This window comes from Thalassophryne amazonica, chromosome 18 (genome assembly GCF_902500255.1).
Source record: "Thalassophryne amazonica chromosome 18, fThaAma1.1, whole genome shotgun sequence".
NCBI lineage: Eukaryota > Metazoa > Chordata > Actinopteri > Batrachoidiformes > Batrachoididae > Thalassophryne > Thalassophryne amazonica.
Genome location: NC_047120.1, coordinates 5,648,320 through 5,660,346, shown reverse-complemented (window position 1 = coordinate 5,660,346; position 12,027 = coordinate 5,648,320). Strand labels below are relative to the sequence as shown.

General features: G+C 39.1%; 1 long non-coding RNA gene across 1 annotated transcript in view; it reads left to right on the top strand.

The window, feature by feature from the left end:
* Window positions 1-9,656, top strand: part of LOC117530945 — a 15,708-nt gene extending 6,052 nt beyond the window's left edge. Inside the window, exon 3 of the long non-coding RNA XR_004566487.1 lies at window positions 9,646-9,656. This is a non-coding gene — a long non-coding RNA (uncharacterized LOC117530945). The remainder of the gene's footprint in view (window positions 1-9,645) is intronic.
* Window positions 9,657-12,027: the final 2,371 nt, after the last annotated feature.

The following is a 12,027-nucleotide window of genomic DNA, read 5'->3' as shown; positions in this document are numbered from 1 at the left end:
TCGGGTGCATTTGTTTTCAAATTGTAATATTTCTTAAATTTATTTTTGTTTATATATTAATAATCTAATGATTATTATATACAATATATACTTATTATATACAATTTTAGAGAAAGAGACAAAAAGAACCTGAATAGAAACACAACAGAAAATATAAAACCAACTAACAATGAACATAAATAAATAAATAAATACATACATACATACAGAAATAAATGTTTCCTGTGAACACCTAGTGACTCTTTCACCTCCATTTCATTCCTGTCTTATTTAAGTTTAATGACAGTTTGTTTCGGTCAAACCATATTTTCAATGTGTTAATTTCTTCAGTGATTTTCTCCAGAACTATCTGCCAACCTAGAAAACTGCTGCATCCTAATAAGAGCAGAATACTACTGGAATGAATTTGAATAAGGAAAGTTGTTTTTCTCTCACCTAAATGGATGCTGCACTCAATCCAGTTTATTGTCTGGAATAGTCACAGATTGCATTTCGGAGCTTCTAGAATTCAAACATTTTCATGCGGGTGGTGTTGGGGGGTAATTTTGGGTTTCAGCTTTTTTTGTTTTTCACCACTTTCATCCCTGAATATGTCAATCGTGAGTCATTTTGTGCGGATTAAAGTTACTAACTAGGACTCCTGTCTTGTTGCGAGAAAGAAACGAGAATCATCCTCCGTTCTGTTCACACAGCTCCAAATGCTGCGCAGCTCTCTGTCAAGTTAGAATGATTGAGTCTAGTCTGAATTAATAACTTCAAAGCGAAACACCGTTTTGTTTATTTTTATTTATGTCCAGAGATCAAGGATACAGTGACCAATTTCATATTTATTTACTTTAAGACTCAATGAAATACACAGAAAACCTGTAAAGCCTACTTTTAGTACAAAATTCACAAGAGGTATCAATAAGGGAATCGATAAGGAATCGGATCGATAAGCAGAATTGATAATGGCATCGATATCGATAAAATCTTATCAATACCCATCCCTAAACAGGAATCAAAGTGTCAGGCACTGCGTTTTTACGCACGTCAGAAAAAGGTGTAATAACATGTGAATATCACAATTTTACAGTTCAGAAAAACTTACTGCTGAAATATGTGAGTCCTGTAATTAACAAAAGAATAATATGTATATATCACAGACATGAACGAGCGAAGCTCTTCAGCATCTCACCATGTCATTTAGGGCCCTGTCCCACTGGCGTTTAGGAGGATTTGCCTATGGATTGCGCACAAAATTTGCCCATATTCGCCAAACATCCACAATATCCGTGTAACATGCCTGTATGAGTTGGCCGTCATCTGAACACGCCCATGATCATCCGCAGAGGCACGCATATCCGCAGCCAGGATTTTTGAGTGGTTCAAAAATCTAGATGTGGATGACATCCGCCTTACATACTCAATTCATACACAATACATACTCACTCTATGCGCTGTATATCTGCCGTTAACCGCTGATATCCACACCGCCACCGGACTGGGACAGTGTGTAAAACAGATATATTGCGTGCCCATCATGTCCACATCACAAACTAAAATAAGGTGTAGCGAATGCATAACAAACACGTCACGTAAACCCAAAGTACTATATGTGGCAGAAAGCGACACACCTGCCAGTCAGTGCCGGTCCGGCTGTGTAGATCCACAAAGACGTAGCTGCTGCAGTCCAGGACTTTTATTTAACACCAACAAAAGGAAGAGTTGCTGTTTAGCCACAACTCACGCTGAAGTGTTTTCTGTGACACTCTCAAAAAAAAAAACACAGTCTCACACCCCCAGCGGCTTCCCCCCTCCCGCTCCCCAAACTCACGAACAGTTAACCCTCGCATGACAACATGAACAAACTCTGTGATCAACTTGTCCAAGTCCAGCAAATGTTCCAGAGCCTGTATTGTTGGTGTGAATAGTGATGCCGAAAGGAGCGAGTGAGCTTATTTTATGACTGCAATGCAGATGCCGTGCACGCACAACACGTGCGCGATGCATTCATAATACACCCGTAATACTGCCGTGATAATCTCAATGTGTCAGATCAGTTTCCTCACTACATGTGTTATATAACCATGATTGTTCATCGTATATTCGCTGTATATTATTAATATATCCATAATTCATACTGGGACATTTGTCATTTTTGGCCATTTTTGTTGAGGACGACAACGAACGCCCGCAATTTGTGTACTCAATTCATGCTCAATTAATCCTCTCCCCAGTGGGACAGGGCATTTAGGTCCTTCAGTAGCAAATGCTTCAGGGGAGCATTAGCATGGCTCCAACCTTTCAGTTTCTGGGGGGGGGGGGGGGCTCCACCCCCAGACCCCCCCTAATTACAGCCCTCTTAACTCCCTGCTACTTTAAGCATTTTTTAATGTAGATGTAAAATAATATTACGTTTTCAGCTAGTTGACAGTAGGGCTGTACAATATGTCCAGATTATCATATCTCAATATTGTCATATCAGTATGATATATGACATGACTATGATTTGACACAAAGTGCAGCAACAGTGAAAATTAAACATTCCGAAACAAAACAGTAATAATACCACACTAATTTTGCACTCATCATAAGGTTAGGATACTGTGCCCTCCAAAAGTATTGGAACACTTGGTATTTCACACATTTTAATTTGTTTATGCCACTTTAAATACAAGAAATACAACAAATATAAAGAATAAAAATTTCTAGAATTATCTTCTGCAAACTCAAACTGAAAACAAATCTCTAAAACTTTATAAAACCTGTAAATAATAATCAGTTTTATTGCCAGTTTTCAGGGGATGGAAACATGAACATTTCCAAGTCACTGAATATGTTTTGGACTTTATTTACATCAGTTATGAAGAAATACAAAAGTTTTTTTCACCAAAACACCAAATCTAGGCTTTCATCTCAAATGTACTTTCTGGCAAATTGTAGCTGAACTATTGGGTCTTCTTTTAAGAAAATCCTCCTCTACACCACTTCATCAGGAAGATGGATTTTATATTTTTAATTAATTTATATCAAGTTGTAGAGATTTGCTTTCAGTTTGAGTTTAAGGAAGATAACTTTAGATTTATTTATCTAAAGTGTGTCACTCAGACAGAAATATTTAAGGGGTTATTTAAAAATAAGTCCTTCAGAGAGCAAAATTAAGAGGTTACACAGGTTTTATACAGAACAGAGGAGGAGTAAATTACCTGTATTTATTTCAGTCTGAGCATCTTCACGTTATATCTCGTGAATCAACAGCTGCCTGGTAGTGTTAGAAATCACTGGAGAAACACGTATATAAGCCAATCCGAATTAAAGGAGAAATGCCACTTTTAACAACCTGGACCTCATTTCTGGCATAAAATATGGTCATTTACTCACCAATATAACTTTGATGTCATTATTAGTCCTTTGTTCAAACGACGTGTTCAGTTCAAATCTGAGGCAAACATTTTTTTCTTCTACTAAGGTGGATTAGAACTTTTTATGGTCCACAGCACCAACTACTGTACTGGAGGGGCCAAGCAGTCAATATGTGTCACTTAAGTTCAAAATGCAGCTCTTTTCAACCAGACATTGCAGTGCCGTGATATGTCAATCACCTGTGTCCAGTCAGATGTCAGTGGAGTCCAGTGCAACCCTGGCTTCCGCTCTAGCTCCACCCATGCCAGGAAGTGTTCAACATTTGACATTTCCTGTTTCAGTCTCAGCTTGCCACTGAGTTCCCGTGAGATTCCATGAGATCTTGTCTGTCGATCCAGGAAGTGTTTGACATTTGACATTTCCTGTTTCACTGTGGACTCAAAATTTGGCACTTCTTCTTTGGGACTCCCATGAGCGAGCTTTGCAGCACTTTTATAAAATATAAAATATTATGCTTTAATCATAATATTTGGAACTTCATTTGAGGTGTCGTATTAATCATAATGTGTGCACCTCCATTGGTGGTGTTATATTAATCGTAATATTCGGATCTCCATTGGGGGTGTTGTATTAATCATAGTGGGCCTCATGTATCAACGTTGCGTACGGCGATATTTGAGCGTATATGGGGTGTACGCCAAAACGGCTGCGCTACTTGGCATTTATCAATGTGGTCGTTGGCGTACGCTGCGCTGAAAATATACACCAGGTCGAGAGGTGGCGTAAATTAGACACCAAAATGAACCAGCGCTGGAATCCACATAAAAATGAAGATGATCATGATGCCATACAAATCAATGCATATGTTACATAAATAACACTTTCCTGATTATACTACATAATAATCAATACAAATCACGCTGTTGCGGGTTTGTTATGGAGCATGATCCGTGGCTACAGCGCTGACAGGAGAGGAAAGCGCTGCTCGCCTTTTTCTCCAGACTTCGAGCCTGGAGCCAGAGCAGCGCTGAGCTTAACTTCATGTGGTGTGATCGTTTTAGACTATGAAATTGATAATAACAACTGTAGTTTCGTCATTCCCTTAATTCACCCGCGCTGCAACCAGGTTTTGTCATCTCCATTCGGTTGTCACAATAAAATAAATACAGAAATACATTTAAAAAATAAAGAAATATGACAGATTAGGCGTCTCTTATTAATTGAGCGAGCAAATATCCACATCAAGAATTATTGACATGTGAAAAGAGAATACAGTGGTCCCTCGCTATAACGCCGTTCACCTGTCGTGGCCTCCGAGTCTCGCGGAGTATTTAGTCCAATTTTGCATGCCTTTTTTTTTTTTTTTTTACAGTGTTCTGTGTTCTGCGTATCTGTTTATAAGAATCTTGTTGCCCAGAAGAGAAAAAAGTGCCAACAACTACTCATAACTGTGTTTGTCACACAGAAACAAACACCTGCAGGAGCCAGGTGTGAGTGGGAAAAGGCGCAGCGTCAGGACGCAGAGGAGCGATCTGTGACATACTGGTCAGTCACTATTAATAATTTCTTATGTGTCCGACCTCGTTCGTTGATCGTTAAAATTAATTTGTTAGTTCTAAATGCCATCATAATTATTTATAGGAAAACGTTCTATTTTTATTTCTCAAACAAATGTTTGGGCCTGAAAACAGTTTGGTATTATTTTCCTACTAAGGTTTGAACTTTGTGAGTGTTTACACACAAGAGAAAAGTGAGAAAATGTTCATACCTGATTGAGAAAGTGTATAAACTGTGTAGTGAGGGGTTTTACAGCTTTGAAACATCTATAATAATTGTAAAAAATAACGCTGACTACATCGCGGTTTCGCATATTACGGGCTATTTTTTAGAACGTAACTCCAGTGATTAATGAGGGACCACTGTAACACTTTATTGATTATACTACAAAACAATTGATACGACAGCCACTTTTGACGCTCTATTGGCACGCGTCGTGATTGGTGGAGTTCTTTTTCATTCCCGTCTTCCTGGCTTCCATGTCGTAAAATGAGGGTATGTCTGAAGCGGAGTCTGAATATTTATGGGCGTGTTTATTATAATTACGATCGTTTCCACCCGCCGCATTTATCAAGATCATGTCAGGCGTACGCCAGAAATGGGCAGGTGCGCACTGCTTGATACATGTCACGGCGACTTTGGTGTATTTCAAGTTTACGCCGTAAATTTACGCCACAAGTGCGCAACATTGATACATGAGGCCCAATGTGTGGATCTCCGTTGGCTGAGTCATATTAATCGTAATGTGTGGATCACTATTGGCGGAGTCGTATTAATCATATTGTGTGGCTCTCTATTGGTGTTGTTGTATTAATTGTAAAGTGTGGATCTTGCATTGGCAATGTCATATGAATTGTAATGTGTGGATCTCCATTGATATTATCGTATTTGTTATGGTTAGAGGTTCGGGTGGGACCGAACCTTTGCAGGCAATGGACCCAAATGCAGGGAGCTGGACACGGAGAAGAGTACAAAGGAATATATATTTATTTATAACAAATAGAGTAAAAGTGCTGCACTGGGGTGCCTGCATTGTGGAGAGATGGCCCGCCTCCTGGCTGTGAAATGAGGGAACTGCAGGATCCGAATTCAGTCTTGAAGGATAATATCAACTAAGGTTTCAGGGTTCAGGACCAGGTGGAACAGTTGCCTCTGAGACCAGGAACTATGGGGAATAAAGACACACAGTTTGAGTGAATGCGCTCATAATGCTGAAGCCTCAAAACAGTCACAGATCATTAACACAGATTGCTTCAGAGGTCAGGAAATAAAGTTCTCTTCTTAAGAAATAAAGTTCACTGTTCAGGAATTATTCATAGTTCATAAGTTGTATCCAAAGGTCAGAGGTCAAGTGCTGCGTGTAGTAACGCAGTTCCAAATAAGCAGGATTTGATACAGCTGGATTCATAATTCTTTGATATCAGAGTTCATGCAGTTCTTAGGTAGAGTTCTTGTAACAGTTCTTTATCATAGCACAGTCACAGACAGGGACGATTGAGAACGGGATCCAACTAAGACGACGAGGAACTTACCTGGCATGTAACAGAGTCGCGCTCTGAGCAGCGAGCCAAGCAGCTCCAAGGTGACATAGCTGTGGAGGTAGCCAGGAACCAGGAGCTAGGACAGCATGGGAGCCGTCCAGGAATCGTCTGGAACACCAGGAAAGACAGGTCGCTCTAATATGGGAATTACATGGGAGGCCAGGTTACCTAAGCATTCACTGCAGGACACGCCAGCGTCTTAAGTGCACAGCTGGAAGATGCAGTCAAGGTCACTGGGCGGCATTCAGGTTTGATCCTTTTGGAGACTGCCTGGATCATCGAAGGTGCCTCTGGAAGCTGGCAAGGCAAAACGAAGCAAGCAAGGCAACAGACAAACAAGGCACACAAGTATCTGGCAATACTTGAAGTCAGGGTTTAAATAGTCTATCAATAATTAGTCACTCATCTGATCCAGGTGTGAAACAAAATTGAGGGTGGCATCTAGAGGAGAAACTAACACATGACACTGGTAAAACAAACAAGTTAAAACCAGGCTCTGATGGAAATCTTGACATTACTAATCGCAATGTGTGGATCTGCATTAGCATTCCCAAACAAATCAGAATGTCAGGATCTTGCATTGGTGGTGTTGTATCAATTGTCATGTGTGGATCTTCATCTGCTTTGTCGTATTAATAATGCGTGGATCTCCACTGGCAGTGTCGTATTAATCGTAATGTGTGAATCTCCATTGGCGATGTCGTATCAATCATAATGTCAGGATCTTGTATTGGCGGTGTCGTATTAATTGTAACGTGTGGACTTCAGTTGGCTTTGTCTTATTAATCATAATGTGTGGATCTCCATTGGCATTGTCGCATCAATCATAATGTGTGGAACTCCGTTGGCATTCTCGTATTAATCTTTAATGTGTGGATCTCCGATGGCATTGTCATATTTATCATAATGTGTGGATATCCATTGCCCTTGTCGTATTTATCATAATGTGTGAATCTACACTGGTATTGTCTGATCTCCATTGGCTGTGTCGTATTATTCGTAATGTGTGGCTCTCCATTGGTGGTGTTGTATTAATCATAATGCGTGGAACTCCAATGGCTTTTTCATATTAATCGTAATATGTGGATCTCCATTGGTGGTGTATTAATAAGTAATGTGTGGCTCTCCATTGGCTGTGTCATATTAATTGTTATGTGTGGATCTTAAGTGCTTTGGACACCAGTTGGTGCTGTGAAGCGCTCTATAAATAAATGTTGATTGATTGATGTAATGTGGAACTCCCTTGGCATTTTCATATTATCATAATGTGTGGATCTTCATTGACGGTGTCATATTAATTGTAATGTGTGGATCTCCATTGGCGTTATGGAATTAATCGTAATGTGTGGATCTTCATTGGCGTTATGGAATTAATCGTAATGTGTGGATCTCCATTGGGGTTATGGAATTAATCGTAATGTGTGGATCTTCATTGGCAGTGTCATATTAATCGGAATATGTGGATCTCCATTGGTGGTGTTGTATTAATTGTAATATGGGGATCTCCATTGACGTTATGGAATTAATCGTAAAGTGTCGATCTCCATTGGTGGTGTTGTATTAATTGTAATATGTGGATCTCCATTGGCGTTATGGAATTAATCGTAATGTGTGGATCTCCATTGGCAGTGTCGTATTAATCGGAATATGTGGATCTCCATTGGTGGTGTTGTATTAATTGTAATATGTGGATCTTCATTGGCGTTATGGAATTAATCGGAATGTGTGGATCTCCATTGGTGTTATGGAATTAATTGGAATGTGTGGATCTTCATTATGGTATTTATTGTAATGTGTGTATCTCCATTAGCGGTGTCGTACTAATCATAATGTATGGATCTTGCATTGCTGTTGTCATAAACTTCCTAATGTTTAGATCTCCATTGGCATTGTTGCATTAATTGTATTGTGTGGATCTCCATTGTTGGTGTCACGTTAATTGTAATATTTGGATCTCCATTGGCTCTGTCGTATTAGTTGTAATGTGTGGCTCTCCGTTGGTGGTGTTGTATTAATCATAATGCGTGGAACTCCAATGGCTTTTTCATATTAATCGTAATATGTGGATTTCCATTGGTGGTGTTGTATTAATAGGTAATGTGTGGATCTCCATTGGCTGTGTCGTATTAGTCATAATGTGTGGCTCTCCATTGGCGATGTCATATTAATTGTTATGTGTGGATGTTAAGTGCTTTGGACACCAGTTGGTGCTGTGAAGCGCTCTATAAATAAATGTTGATTGATTGATTGATTGATGTAATGTGTGGAACTCCATTGGCATTTTCATGTTAATCGTAATGTGTGGATCTTCATTGATGGTGTCATATTAATTGTAATGTGTGGATCTTCATTGACATTGTTGTATTAATTAGAATGGGCCTATGTATCAATGTTGCGCACTTGTGGCGTAAATTTACGGCGTAAACTTGAAATACACCAAAGTTGCCGTGACACATATCAAGCAGTGCGCACCTGCCCATTTCTGGCGTACGCCTGACGTGATCTTGATAAATGCGGTGGGTGGAAACGACCGTAATTATAATAAACACGCCCATAAATATTCAGACTCCGCTTCAGACACACCCTCGTTTTACGACATGGAAGCCAGGAAGACGGAAAAGAAAAAGAACTTCACCAATCACGACGAGTGCCAATAGAGCGTCAAAAGCGGCCGTCGTATCAATTGTTTTATAGTATATAATCAATAAAGTGTTACAGTGGTCCCTCGTTTATCGCGGGAGTTACGTTCTAAAAAATAGCCCGTAATACGCGAAACTGCAACGTAGTCAGCATTATTTTTTACAATTATTATAGACGTTTCAAAGCTGCAAAACCCCTGTAAACCCACATTATACACTTTCACAATCAGGCATGAACATTTTCTCACTTTTCTCTCGTGTGTAAACACTCTCAAAGTTCAAACCTTAGTAGGAAAATAAAACCAAACTGTTTTCAGGCCCAAACATTTGTTTGAGAAATAAAAATAGAACGTTTTCCTATAAATAATTATGATGGCATTTAGAACTATCAAATTTAATTATAATGATCAACGAACGAGGTTGCACACATAAGAAATTATTAATAGTGTCTGACCAGTATTCCACAGATCGGGCCTGCATCCTGGCGCCGCGCCTTTTCCACTCGCACCTCACAGCAGCAGGTGCTGTTTCCGTGTGAGAAACACAGTTATGAGTAGGCCTAGTTGTTGGCGCTCTTTCTTCGTCTGGGCGAGAGGATTCTTATAAACAGACACGCAGAACACAGAACACTATAAAAAAAATTAATAGCATGCAAAATTGGACTAAATACTCCGCGGGACTGCGAGGCCGCGTTATAGCGAGGGACCACTGTATTCTCTTTTCACATATCAATAATTCTTGACGTGGATATTTGCTCGCTCAATTAATGAGACGCCTAATTTGTCAGATTTCTTTATTTTTAAAATGTACCTCTTTATTTATTGTATTGTGACAAACGAATGGAGACGACAAAACCTGATTGCAGCACGGGCGAATTAAGGGAATGACATCAGTACAGTTGTAATGATCAATTTCATAGTCTAAAATGATCACACCACATAAAGTTAAGCTCAGCGCTGCTCTGGTTCCAGGCTCGACGTCTGGAGAAAAATGCGAGCAGCGCTTTCCTTCCTGTCAGTGCTGTAGCCACGGATCGTGCTCCATAACAATCCCGCAACAGCGGGATTTGTATTGATTATTATGTAGTATAATCAGGAAAGTGTTATTTATGTAACATATGCATTGATTTGTATAATGGCACTGTTTATCATGTTGATCATCTTCATTTCTATGTGGATTCCAGCGCTGGTTCATTTTGGTGTATAATTTACGCCACCTTTCGACCTGGTGTATATTTTCAGCGCAGCGTACGCCAACGACCACATTGATAAATGCCAAGTAGCGCAGCCGTTTTGGCGTACACCCCATATACGCTCAAATATCGCTGTACGCAACGTTGATACATGAGGCCCAATGTGTGGATTTCCATTGGCGTTGTTGTATTCATCATCGTGTAAAGGTCTTGGTGTTGTCATATTAATTATAATGTGTGGATCTCCATTGGCGTTGTCGTATTAATTATAATGTGTGGATCTCCATTGGCATTGTCATATTAATCGTAATGTGTGGATCTTCATTGACGGTGTCATATTAATTGTAATGTGTGGATCTCCATTAGCGTTGTTGTATTAATTAGAATGTGTGGATTTCCATTGCCATTGTTGTATTCATCATCGTGTAAAGGTCTTGGTGTTGTCATATTAATTATAATGTGTGGAACTCTATTGGCATTTTCATATTAATCGTAATGTGTGGTTCTCCAATAGTGGTGTCACATTAATCATAATGTGTGGATCTCCAGTGGTATTGTCATATTAATTGTAATGTGTGGTTCTCCAATAGTGGTGTCACATTAATCATAATGTGTGGATCTCCAGTGGTATTGCCATATTAATTATGTGTGCATCTCTATTGGCATTTTCATATTTATGGCAATGTGTGGATCTCCATAGGTGGTGTCCTATTGATCGTAATGTGTGGATCTCCATTGGCGTTGTCATATTAATTATAATGTGTGGATCCCCATTGGTGTTGTTGTATTCATCATTGTGTAAAGGTCTTGGTGTTGTCATATTAATTATAATGTGTGGATCTCCATTGGTGTTGTTGTATTCATCATTGTGTAAAGGTCTTGGTGTTGTCATATTAATTATAATGTGTGGATCTCCATTGGTGTTGTTGTATTCATCATTGTGTAAAGGTCTTGGTGTTGTCGTATTAATTATAATGTGTGGATCTCCATTGGTGTTGTATTCATCATTGTGTAAAGGTCTTGGTGTTGTCGTATTAATTATAATGTGTGGATCTCCATTGGTGTTGTTGTATTCATCATTGTGTAAAGGTCTTGGTGTTGTCGTATTAATTATAATGTGTGGATCTCCATTGGCATTGTCGTATTAATTATAATGTGTGGATCTCATTGGCGTTGTCGTATTAATTATAATGTGTGGATCTCCATTGGCATTGTCGTATTAATTATAATGTGTGGATCTCCATTGGAGTTGTCGTATTCATCATCGTGTAAAGGTCTTGGTGTTGTCATATTAATTATAATGTGGGGATCTCCACTGGCATTGTCGTATTAATTATAATGTGTGGATCTCCATTGGCATTGTCATATTAATTATAATGTGTGGAACTCTATTGGCATTTTCATATTAATCGTAATGTGTGGATCTTCATTGACGATGTCGTATTAATTGTAATGTGTGGCTCTCCATTGGCCTTGTCGTATTTATTGTAATGTGTGGTTCTCCAATAGTGGTGTCACATTAATCATAATGTGTGGATCTCCAGTGGTATTGTCATATTAATTATGTGTGCATCTCTATTGGCATTTTCATATTTATGGCAATGTGTGGATCTCCATAGGTGGTGTCCTATTGATCGTAATGTGTGGATCTCCATTGGCGTTGTCGTATTAATTATAATGTGTGGATCTCCATTGGTGTTGCTGTATTCATCATTGTGTAAAGGTCTTGGTGTTGTCATATTAATTATAATGT